We start from the raw sequence: 13,399 nt of genomic DNA, 5'->3' as shown, positions 1-13,399 counted from the left end.
TATATCACATCCATCTTGTTGGGTATTACTTTCATTCATCTTATCTGCATGAAATGTTACATATCAATCATTGAAATAATTGTGTAAAATACACCATTAAACTTGTTGGATTTTAAAGTTCTCCCAATTTCTTGAAATCGAGTAATTTCTATATAAAAAATGTTTTGATGTTGTTATACCATAAACCTCAAGAAAAATGTAGTAAAATTTAACCTTAAGGTACAAATAACCTGTATCACTGTGCTTTACAACTTGAACTATCACACTAGCTATAAATAACATAGAATACTAGAATCTTAGAATCTATAGCAGATGATGAGCCAATTAAAACTTCATAAATTCAATCCTCCAAAATTGATAATGTTGACGCATGTGTACTCCTATTCTATTAGCTACAAATTTGTAGCAGTACTAAATTTAGACATCTATATAATCCAAATGTCATCTACAAAACAAGAGGAATCTTTGCATATATCATGAGCAAAGTGATTCAAATGTTAGAAGGCACTATTGATAGCCTTAGCCTTTTCTTGTTGATACACAAGTCTAATAAATAGCCTCAGAATCATCTTCTAGCATGTGATGTGTGATCACAAGGTTGTAAAACTCTTAAAAACTGGGCACCAAAAACAAAGAAAAATAAGATACTACTTTTGAGTTTTTTGATTTATTAGTCAATAATAGATGCATGGAAGAGGATCCCTTTCCTATAAAGATAGCATAATAGAGGCAATTTAAGGTTTAGATTTTCCATATCAATGAAGAATCTGTGTTTTTAGTTGACATATTTGGTGCCCTGTTTACTCTACTTTTAACTCTTTTATTTTCCCTTGTTTTTAAGGATCTACAAAGGTATCATTCACAACATGTCATCTATGTCACATTTCTTATCTTCATCTTGACTATCACCATTTGTGGCCTATTGGCTTGTTATTTAATCTACATAAACACTTTAATCTATTAGGTTAATGTTTCCTTAAAATTTCTTGCATTCTAATTGTGAAACTTATAGAAATGCATTATAATATACAAAATTGTGCATTATCTCCTATTTTTAATATTTTTGATATTTATGCTTTCAAACCCCCTATTGCTGATGATATTGTAGGTATAGGTGTTTCTCAAGGTGTTGATGTTCAGGTAGACCTCACACAACTACCAAAGCATACCCCAACTCAAATTGAATGCATACTTAACAAGAAGGTTACCAAGCAGACTAGGATGGGTACTGATTATTCCTATTTGGTTAAATGGAAGGATACACCACAAGAAGATGCTACATGGTTGACTGAAGTAGGGATTTTGAAAGCTTGGTACACTCATAATTCCATCCCAACACATAGCCTAAATTAAGAGAGTTTGATCAATCAAATGGTACAATCAGAGTTATGAGATGTTCCTAGAGTAAACACCACAACAACATCTTATCTACGCACCCATTTTGTTATAGTTTCTTTGTCATCAAGCCTAATTAGGCATGTTAGGTCTACATAGACATAGGACTATCACATTTTGCTGAAGTAGGTTTGTTTGTTGATTGTTAGGGAGTTGTTTTAGATTTTTGAGACACATTGTATTGACACCTTCTGTCTAGTCAAAGACTTGGTGTTTTGTGTTTTCTAACAAAGTCAGTAAAGGCAGAGTTTTGTAAGTCTTTCACATACAAAAATGACTATTTTGGTGCAACTTGAGTGTGGCAATAATAGTTTACAATTTTTTTTTGTGAGTTCAAAGTACAATTAGGAAGGGTTGGTAATCATTGGGATTTGAAAGGGTAATAGGTCAGTGAAGTGAAGAGAGACTTTCAAAGAGTCAATGAAGTAGGGTGACTTTGGGAATACCTCTCTAAAGTACTAAGCCAAATCAAAGTCAATCCTTTTTTTCAGTTCTATTAGGAGATTGTAAGGTTATTGAATACTTGTAGATTCCTTGAAGGATAGAATGCATCATGAGACTAGAAATTATTCCAATGATCCAAGATTCTATATGTATTTTTCATAATTTATTTTAATGGTTGGGTTATGTCTTAGTTTTAAAATGATTGTTTTAATGTTGTAATTGGGGGGACAAACATTAGTGTCATTGATACAATAATGAGTTGTTTATAAATTAGGGTTAGTTGAGAAGTCTGTTATGGGAAGTTATTGGGTCTATTTAGTCTTTGCAAAGTTATATATACAATGCTATATGTCAAATATGTCACAGGTTATCATTTAACTAAATTAAGGAAAGAAACTTAGCTATATCTATATTTTAAAATATCACAAGTAAAACATCTTACTGATATACAACAGAATTTTACCATCCTATATGTCTCCTAGTAAAGCATCCTTTTTCATAAAATAGATTTCACAGGAGACATATATGTTGAATTGGTCCTTGATTTAGTGCTCATTACAAAATATAGAAAAACAAGGTTTTACCAGCTCTAGTGGGCATAGACAAGGACATTTGCATGGTCCTTGTTGCCAAAAATGCACTAGGAAATACTTGACCACCAATCGAAGGAAGAGTCCACACTTCATCATGAGCTGAAGAATACAATATTGTTAGTAAATACATTTGCAATGGGTATAGATCAAATGGGATATTAGCTAGAAACATCCACACAAAAAAAGGTAAGCGTTATAGTGTTGATGAAAACAAAAAAAGTGTTACTTACACGAAGGTTGTGCGTGATAACCCTCACCATGTTCACCATGTGATGTCACAACTCGAACATATGTCTTTAAAAGAACACATAAAATTAAAAATCATGATCCATAAGATAGTATAAAATATTAATATCTATTGAACTTCTATTATTGCTTTAGTCAAATTATTGCTTACTTTCAAAGATTGGATTCTACGGTCCAATTCTATTCTTAGTGCCTCTTTCTCCTCAATTCTGTCACCCTCAATGATAATGTTAACAAGTTCATCAATGTATCTTTGCTTAATTTTTTGGGTGATGAACACAAGCTTAACACTAAGGGTGATGTCATGTAGATATGATGCTCGTATCTCAGATCGCATTTGATCAGTGCTTGTTCTAGCTTTTTCCTATTATTTGTGACATCAAATATCAATTAAATTTCATCAAAATAACTCCAAAGCCATAAAGAAAAGAGCATAATAATATGACATTTGTTTCTATATTAACATTAAAATTTACAATAATTAATGTTTACCTCTATTGAAGGTGTCTAAGATGGTGGATCTATATCGCCTTGTGAAAAAAATTAATAAGTCTAAGAAATTAGTAGTGAAATTAAACTAATAGACTTACCAAAAAAAATGTTAAAAATAAAGTAGATAGTATATGTAAATAATTTTTCTTAAGTTAAAAATTTAGTGTAACTAATGTTTATATCTAAAAAAATATTTCACATTCATCCTACCTAGACATTTCATTAATCATCATGATCTTCATCCATGTTTTCATCATCATCATCATCATCATCATCATCATCATCATCATCACCATCATCATACTTGTCACTTTGAATGTCGTCATCATCACCACCATCTTCATCACCATCATCATCATGGCCATCATCACCATGATCATGATTGACATCAACATCATCATCATCATTATCACCATTATCATCAACATGACCAAAATCATCACCATCTTCTTCTTCTTCATCACTGGGAAACTATCATTCTTGATAATCATTTATTTCCTCTTATGCTTCTTCGATCACATTATACTTTACTAGCCTTCCTCTTGGGTCATGTCTAACAACAAATGACCAACCTGTTTTGTGTGGAACACCAAAGTAAAACACTTGCTTGCATTGGCTTGGAAGAACATAGGACTCATCTCTAACTAGATCAAATGACCTTGTATTAATCATAGTAAATCCACTATCATGTTCAATAATAGTCCTATTAGGATCATTTCAATTCAGTCATAACTTGAACCATTTGATGACAAATAGCACTGTTTTGAATGAATTAAAGTCACACTCAAGTATATCATCCAAAATGCCATAGTATCAATTTTTAGATTGTTGATGATGTATGTTAGTTCTAGATGAAATATTGGTGACCGCAAAGATAAAATTTATCCCATAATCACACATTTTCTTCATTTCATCTAACATTTTCATGTGGAATTTATAGCCATGGTAGTACATAGCTTTGTGCTATTTGACCTGCAATTATTGAAACATGTCAAGATTATTTGCATCAATCTATGAGTTGATATTAAACTTATGTCTCATGATTAGTAATCTTATGTGTACCTTTGTATCTCTTAAGCCATGTATTAAATCAAGTACCATTGGTATAACATTGGGATCTCCATTACGATGAGCTTCTTTAACCAACAATGCAATACCATCCCATGTTAATGAGAAACCATTTGCTTGAGACTATTCAATCCATACTGTCATCCAATCAAGATTTTTTGCAATATAAAAATATAGTGCATCCCACTCATGACCAATTATAAATAAGACAATTACACCAGTTAGAAACAACTTATATATATTGATGATGCATAAGAATTATTAAACTTTAAAAAAAAAACTTATAATTACCTCTCACCCTCCTCAATCTACCTTTCCCTATCAAGTACTCCCCTTCGAATTTCTCATTAGAGTTGAGATCCCAAATGTGATCTACATGGATATTTGCTGCAAACTTTGGAAGATATTCACTAATGTACACTATGGTCTGGTATATCATATATCCCTCTATCATAGAACCCTCAAGATGTGCTCTTTGTCGAACCAAGCCCTTCATACATTTTAAGTGTCTCTCAACCATCCACATTGATCTAGCTTGTACAGGTCCACACAATTCAATCTACTCAACTTGATGTATGAGGTAGTGTTCTTAAGCATTGAAAAAGGTTGGAGGTAAATACTTTTTCATTTCACACATAAGCTGTGAAATTTTTCTCTTCCAATATTTTATATCTTTTTTATCAATTACTTTAGATAATAACCACCTAAAAGAGATTCAACACACAAAAACACAAAAATGAGATTTCAAATGAAATTATCTTTAGATTTCAAATAAAAAGCTACAAATCTAAGAAAAAACACTCCTAACCTCATGTATTTTCCAAGATTGTAAATAACTTGTTTAATACTATTGTCAAACTATTATGGAAGGGATAGAGGTAGGATGAATTGGAATCATTAAAAAATGATCATTTCAATATTTTATCAAATAATGCAATAGGTACTACATTCAATCTTATAAATATACTATAAATAGAGAACATGAATTATCTTGATGAAGGTATGCTAATCATGTGTTTTCAACCCTAGCCCAAAATCACCTTTCTTTGATAAAAGAGTGCTTATATTTGCAACAAATCCTGTTGAAAATTTTTCTTTTTTTATGAATTCTTTTAATACATCACTTTGTTGCTCCGTTAATAAAAAAGGAAGGGCACTTGTATTTATGTGATCTACATTGCTATTTGATTCAATGAAAGCTTTTAGTGCATGATTGGATTCATGAATTTCAGTACAAATTTTGGCAATTTGTTCTCTATCATGCCTTCCATCCAACATTTTTCATAGTGTCTCTATTACATTTTTTCCAATATGCATAACATCAAACAAATGCATGATTGAGAGATCCTTGTAGTACGGTAACCTACTAAATTGAGTAGGCTAACTTTTCATTCCTCGAGGAAGTTGGTCATTGATGCCTTGAAGACATTCATGAGCATTAATTACAACATTAGTAAATATAAGACAATATCAAAATACAAATTTTAGACTTCAAACGACAAATTGGACATTACCTCGATGATTTAGTCGATCGTATTCCAACTTTCATAGATGAGGTGTCATTCTTTGTGGCCTTGATGATGTCTTTTCTTTCCCATTGAAAAGATGTTTTTCAGCAATTTGATACCTATGATTATTGTGGAGAAAGTGTCTAAACTCATCAAACACCTACTTTCCTAAACTTCTCGAATGATGAGATTTCATCTTCGGACCACAAACTGGACATGCAAATTTTTCCTTTGTCTAAAGACCTAAAAGATCACGTATAATTGGATCATGTACAATTATCATGCATAACTTAAGAATTTGATAGTAATGTGCAAGCACTATAAAAAATCAAAAATATGTGATCTTAACAATATAACATACCACAAAAATGAGTTAGCCCAGGGGCATCATGTATTCTCCATACAAGCATTGCATGGAATTGAAATTGTCAATGTCCTATCGGTCTAGAGATGTCATACATAGCGATGTCATTCCATAACTTCAACAACTCATCAATTAGAGGCTAAATATAAACATTCATATCTTTAACTTGGTATTTACCTAGTAATTGAATGAACATAAAAATTACATAACTATTATAACCATTTTCATGCACTATTTATAAATTAATTTGGATAACTATAAAATGAAAAAATACCTAGCACAATCATTGACAACATTATGTGCTCCCTCTTTATGGACATCCAAGGAGGAATATTATTGTTAATAACAAAAATAGGCCACACTGAATAAAGAAATCTCATATCTCCATATGGATTGACACCATTCGCTGCCAATAAAAGCTTTAGATTACAAGGTTCTTCTTTAAAGTGTGACCATGTTTCTTCTATCTCTTTAAATGCAGAACCATCGATAGGCATTAACATTATGTCATCCTAACTTCTATTGTGTGCATGGTAATCTATAAATTGTGCTAAGCTAGCACACCTGAATAATTGTTAAAGACATGAAATAATGGGAATGTATCAAAGAACCTTGTGAGGCACTTTTTTTGTTATTTGATCGGACCGATATCTACTAATATGACAATCAGGGCATTCTGTTGCAATTTCATGTTGTTTATGATATAGAATGTCATCATTTGGACATTCATGTATTGTTTCATACTTCATTCCAATCTGATTCATAATGTTAGATAATTCTCGGTATGAATGAGGCAAAATATTTGATGGTGGTAAGAAAAACTCACTAATCAACCTATAACAACAAATATGCATTGTTAATATAATAAATAGTAATTGTATGCTAACATTGAAGATGACAAAAATGACATACCTTAGCATACATGACATTGCTACATTGGATATACCATTCATAACCTTTAAGTTCACCAACAAAACTATAGCCAAGAGTAGAGTTGTTTGGGAGCCTTCATATAAGGGCTCATGTGCCTTCTCAAGTAAAGGTATATCAAGAGCATCTTCATCATTATTATTAGATTCCCTAGTACCATCATTGTGAGTCTCTTCATCACCTGCCCCAATACCATCTTCTTCAATCATGTCTTCAGGCACATTATCATCTTCTTCCATGGAAGTGTTATCCTCAGCTTGGATATTCACACCTTCATGTTCCTCTAGTAGGAAATCCACATTCAGCAATGGATGAAAATCATGGCCCCCTTCAATGTGACCATGTTTCCTACAATGACTCTGGGTTGTTATGATTAGATTTCTTCGATTCTTTAAGCCCTTACACCTTTTGCAAGGACAATAACATTTATCAGGTTTTCTTCATAACTGAGCCCACAATGTAGCCATTGTCTCATTACTTTTTTCTGGGTTCATATTGTCAGGCATGGTCTTTCTTCATAGGAAAATATATTTGTAAATAAATTGGACATGTTGTAGTTAATGTTTATATCTGCACATATGGAAAATGTGGAGTCATATCACTTTATCAAATCACTTTATCAGATATGGTTTGAATACAAATTGGAACCCACACATGCCCAAAAAACACATTCTTCAACTCTTTTAGATACTATATGACTTGATTTTTAAACAGTGTGATGTGAATTCTACTAAATTTAATTTTTTTTTCTAAATTCACTAATGCAATTCAATTGTACTCTTTCTATTAAGGCTGACCATTTTTGAAATTTTCTTCCAATGTGATTCTACTATTTTTTAGCAATTTAATTATTTAATATTTAAATAAATAATTTTTTATAATTTTTTATTTCTATTATCTTGTTAGAACATTCGACATTTTTCATAAATGGGGAACCTCATCCCGATTTAACAAATTTGAGGCCTAGACCCATGAGCACATTTGACCACCAAAGACAACCACACACAAACATTTAAAATCCCAAATTTATTCAAATTTGCAGCAGATATTAAGTTTAGAATATCACATAAGTACTAAGTAAATTCAAAATACCAAACAACATCTTAAAATTAACTAAACTACCATAAATATTTAAAATACTATAATGCAAATGAGTTAAATGTCATGAAAAATGTCCAGCTCTGCAATGTCAATTTAAAGACTCTCCAATAGTTAGAGGGAAATGTTCTAACTTCATTATTAAAATTAAAAATAATAATGTCAATAAGCACCCAAAAGCCTCAACATCACATCTCTTCAAAAATCTCATCATCATCATCAATATTATCTTATGTTCTTTCTCCCTGTTGGATTTTTCCTTCTTTATCTCTATCTTTGGTTAAATCTAAACCTAAAGAAGGGGTCCCTTTATAGAAAAAAATTAGTTATTTGTTTATGCAATTCCTATTTGAGTCTCACCTCTCAGTCAAGTCTGACCCCTTACTGGTGATCACCTAGTGAAGCATAACAATTCCTCTGTATCCAAAAAGAATTTAGCTACTAAAGCATAAGAGCAGAAGTATCTGCCAACATCTGATAACCATTTTGTTACCTGATAAAAGTGAGTGGAGAAAGGTTTATTAAAAAAGAAAAAGGTATGAATGAATGCAAAAATGTAATCTCTAAGAAGGCTTAGTTCCATCATTATTTTATTGTTTCTTGTATGGCTAAATCAAATCAAGATCAATATGAAACTTGAAATGAAGATAATTTTAGATTAGGAGAATTAAACAAGAAAAATTATTTGGGGAATATGAAAGGAGATGTTTCAACTTTCAAATATTGAGATATCTCAAGAACAATCTACTGTAAATTTGGAAATGTCTATTATATCCTAGGGCCTAAAATCAAGTTTTCGAGCATCATCCTTTTAGATTTACAACAAACACTAGGATTGAGGTATGAGACCAAGGTTGAGGTATAAGACTATCCAATAAAGTATACCACTTGAAGTGAAGACCTAGAGAAAGAATACTATACTATTCTGTTTGTAATAATCTTCATATGAAGATAGCTGTGAAGGAAGAAAATTAATATAAATAGGTATAATCCAATGGCTATAGATCCCCTCGAGAAAGGTCCAAATATCCATTGTCTAGTCATTTTAAAGCCTCATAGCTACAAAAGTAACTCTAGATAATTAGGCTATTTGTTACTTCCATAGATAATTGAATAAACCTGTAATCAAGCCTCAAATTTTATCTCTAGTAAAAATATTTTAAGAGCCTAATCTTTATAGAAATAACACTAACCCCTTTTAAATCTAAATCTCTTTTCACCAACAAATTTTAGAATCCTAGTTTCAACCAAACAAACTTAGAGGTAGAGTAGATATAGATTAATAATCACAACATTTATAATAAACCCACATTCAACAAATGAGAACTTACTTGTTAAGTGCAATAAACACATTGTTGAGAACAATTAAATGCTCTTGTCACAAGAAACCATCCAATAATGACCAATCTACCATAAACAGTAAATATTATCAAGATGGAAAAAAATAAAAATAAACTAAAAAACCTATTTTTCATAAAGCATATTAAAATTTTGAAGAAACCAAAATAGGGCTTACCCACATATAATATGCTTGAAGCCAGGAATAGTCAATACTATCAATCATTCACTGTAAGTAGCGTGTGGATTACCTAAGTAGTGTTGCCCAACTTTTCATCTTGTACCCATTATGCAAAGTGAAAAATGGTCTTGTGTCTCAATTAGGTTTGGGTATGTCTAAGTCAGTTTCTTTTCCCCAAGTGAAAAGTCTCTCCATCAGATTTTCACCTTCTTCCTTCTCTCACATTACATAACCAGATAGGTTTCCCTTGTTGCCATGAGTTTTGTGGGTAGTCTAAGATCCTTTTCAATGGTGATTCTTAGTTTGTATGATGATATTCACAAAGTCATTTCCAAGAAAATGAAGTCTACGAAAAACCTAGCATCAACTTCTCCTTGGTGGATTTTTGCACTATTTAGGCAATTTTCTACAGAGGCCAACTAATGAGGTTTACAGACTAAAACAAAGAAGAAATGAGTTGTTTTATGAATGTATTGTTCCTATGTTGCAGTATTCTACCTTGAGAACTTCTCCACTATGAGTTTTCAACCTAGGAAGTTAGTTTTCTGTCAAACGCATTTGTAAGAGAGAAAAACAAGTAATGGGTTTCCTCTCTTTTTTCGTAGCTCTTTTGAGACTTTCCAAAGTCTAGAGACATATTAACTTAAAAGGCTAAGTAAAAATAAGAACAAAGGTAGAAAAATAAAAGTTTCTTTCTCCATGGCAAGTTTTCAACCCTTTGAAATTATTTTTCGCATCCATTGAAAAATCACTTTTGCAAGCATGTTGGGCTCACAGATCAATCATAGGATGCTTAAAAAGGGATAATGGAAGCTAGTTGATCACATTTGGGAAGGAATATTGAGTAAAATCTAGCAGGGCAGATTTTTCCCTATGGAGTACTCCATTCTTAATTCTTCGCAACTTGGTAAAAAATGGGAAAGTGAGTCTGTAATAAAGGAAAGTAACCATTAGGCCAACAGGAACAATGAAATGACATGCAAAAATCCATTAGAAACCCCCACAATTACTGATCTAATGGATTTATGTTTTAATTCACTCCTTTGGTGTAGATCTTGAAGATTAACAGGTGGATTGGGGTTTCTATATAGAGATGAACATAACAGATTTTTAAACTACTACTTTCTTATTTGAATTGTTATGTTGTTGAATTGAATAGTGATTTTAGAATCCTTATAGTTGCAAAGCTCTACTCTTTGTACTATTTTCAATTTTAAGATTTATAGCTCATCTCTATCTCAGTTAAGATGGTAGTAAGATTTGTTGGTTTTGATGGACTGAATGGGATTAAGTCGACATTGCAAAATGTCATAGATACTTCACTCCACTTCTTCGACATGCAAGATTTTTGAAGAAGGTTGAAGACGAAGCCAATCCACCCTATAATAGAGAAACTTTGAGGAAGTGGAGTAGTGGAAGCAGCCAAGTTTTCAGTAGCAATTCAAGCCCCTAAGCTAATTGTTGAATAAATTAACCATTACAATCTAGATGCTAAACAAATTATGTTGCTAGATCATACATTTTTAATCTCAATTGATTGGAAAACTATAGTCAATTGCATTTGGATTACAAAATAGGAAGAATTTTCTAAATTGACCATGGGACGAGCCATGTCTGATTTTTCCTTGAAGAAGATGGTGTGGCAGCAGGAAATCATGAGGTCTTGGTTCCAAAAACCATGAGGGCCTAAGAGTAAGGTTTCTAAGACTCTTTTCAACACTAATCTTAAGCCCAAAATCATTGACATCCTGGTTCTTTTACATCGGTTGATAGGTGAGGTAGAAGCACTCAATTTCGTAGAAAAATATTACTTTTTAGTGCAAATCATCTATCAGACACACATTATGTTGATTGGGCATATGAGGTGAGTGAACATATGTCCAAAGCTCTTAGTGCTACAAAGTTCTACAATACCTTCCACATGTCTTATTTCTGAATTTACATGTTGGCTTCTTTACAATTGTGGTCAAGCCTTCTTAGAATAGAGGATTTTCCTGATGATGTAAAAAGTTATGAATTTTATCCATGCTTGTAGTTACAGAATAGTTATGCAGAGTACATCAAGGTTAATGACTCTTTTATAATGAGGATTTGTAGGGAGCTACAAGGATGCTCGAAGAGGAGGTTTAGCCTAGAAGCGATGGTAGCCATTAGCCAATTTGGTAGCTATTTCATTCAATTCTCATCTTTTTCATATTTGCATCTTGCAGCTTTTGACAGATTTCTTCTTAAGCTGCCCAAGTACCCAAGCGACATGATCATGCTCATAGAGATGATAAGACAAGCTATTTAAGTGAACATGTTGGGCATTAGTCTAAGGAAGAAGGGATATGAGTTCTCCATGAAGGTTGGGGCTTATAGTTGTGATTCTCGGTCTGATGCTAAAAACATGCTCAAGGCATTCAAGAGTAAGTACAAATTGGAGGAATACGAAGTTATGAGGCCCATGTTCGACCCAAATGGATATGTAAGGGAGGTGCTTTAGATTGGGAGTGTGATCAAACATGTCACCACTCTAGAGGATTATTGGGAAAATTGCAGGGATGAGTTGGAGAGCCATGATCATGCATTTTCTAGACTCTTGGTGGAACAAATAAAGACATATGGAATTGATCTCAACGTAGAGGGATTAGAGGATGATGGTCAAAATATCTATAGTAATACATATCTTACTAAATTAAGAGGAATTCCTATCAGTTTTGAGCCATATGTGGATGTGGAGGAGAGTCTCAATATTATGATGGAAAAGATAATCAAAAGAACTAGGAAGTGGGTTGACTAGACAGCCAAAAAGTGTTGTAGTAAGGGTGAAGCAACTCAAGCCTCTCTAGCAGTTGCAACATCTACTTCATCTCAGAGTGTTACAATGGATGTGACCATAGCTTTCACCCAAGGACTAGCTCAATCTATGGGTAGAGGTGATCAACACCTAGACAAGAATATTCCTATAGTCCCAACATGTCATGATGGATCCTTGCTAGTTATAGGTACCCAAATTGGGTATATGAGCAATGTTAGTATGCTAATAGAAACTAAATTTAAATAAAGCTTCTACAAACTAAACAAAATTCATAAACTTCAAGATAGACTAAGATGAACTCGCAATTGAGAATATGAGCCATTAATGGACTCTCTCAATGAGAAGCTCTCTTGTTGAGTAGCTTTGTCTAAATAGATAGGATGTATGCTCAAGCTTTATGCTTCAAAAAGGGCTTCAAATGGAGTTGGAATTTGGGTGTGAGTGTATGGTTTTGATGTAAAATGGCTTCTCAAAATGGCATTATGACTTTACTTCATGGATTGTGTTATTTTGCAAAGGGGAAGGATCCAATTTATAGGCAAGAGGCTTGAGGGATTGAGGGCTAAGATGCAAGGATGGGAAAAAGCTCATGGAGGGCTCAGATTGCATGAGAGGAGAGCACATGGATTGTGCTTCCTTATAGCCAATCAAGGAGTGACACATGTCACATGGTGAGAGGATGGAGGAAAGGGGAAGGATGAGTCAACAAAGGAGGCTCAAGGGATAAAATCTTCATATAGACCCTCATAATGACTTGTAAGAGCAATAAAAGGGCTTGGAAGAGTCATTTATGGCCTAGTGGACTTCATAAAGTTTTATGGTTGAGATATTTTGAGGGTGATTAGAGCAATTTCGACTTGGACTTGATTAGGAGGGTTTTAAGCTTGCTTAGGCTTGTGCAAATGATTAGAGGATGGATTAGGATGGTTTAGGATTAGCTTA

The sequence above is a fragment of the Cupressus sempervirens genome, chromosome 6, assembly GCF_028749045.1.
Source record: "Cupressus sempervirens isolate cs-2001-9-10 chromosome 6, ASM2874904v1, whole genome shotgun sequence".
Classification (NCBI taxonomy): Eukaryota; Viridiplantae; Streptophyta; class Pinopsida; order Cupressales; family Cupressaceae; genus Cupressus; species Cupressus sempervirens.
The sequence above is the reverse complement of the archived record's forward strand: the minus strand, read 5'-3'. Positions refer to the sequence as shown.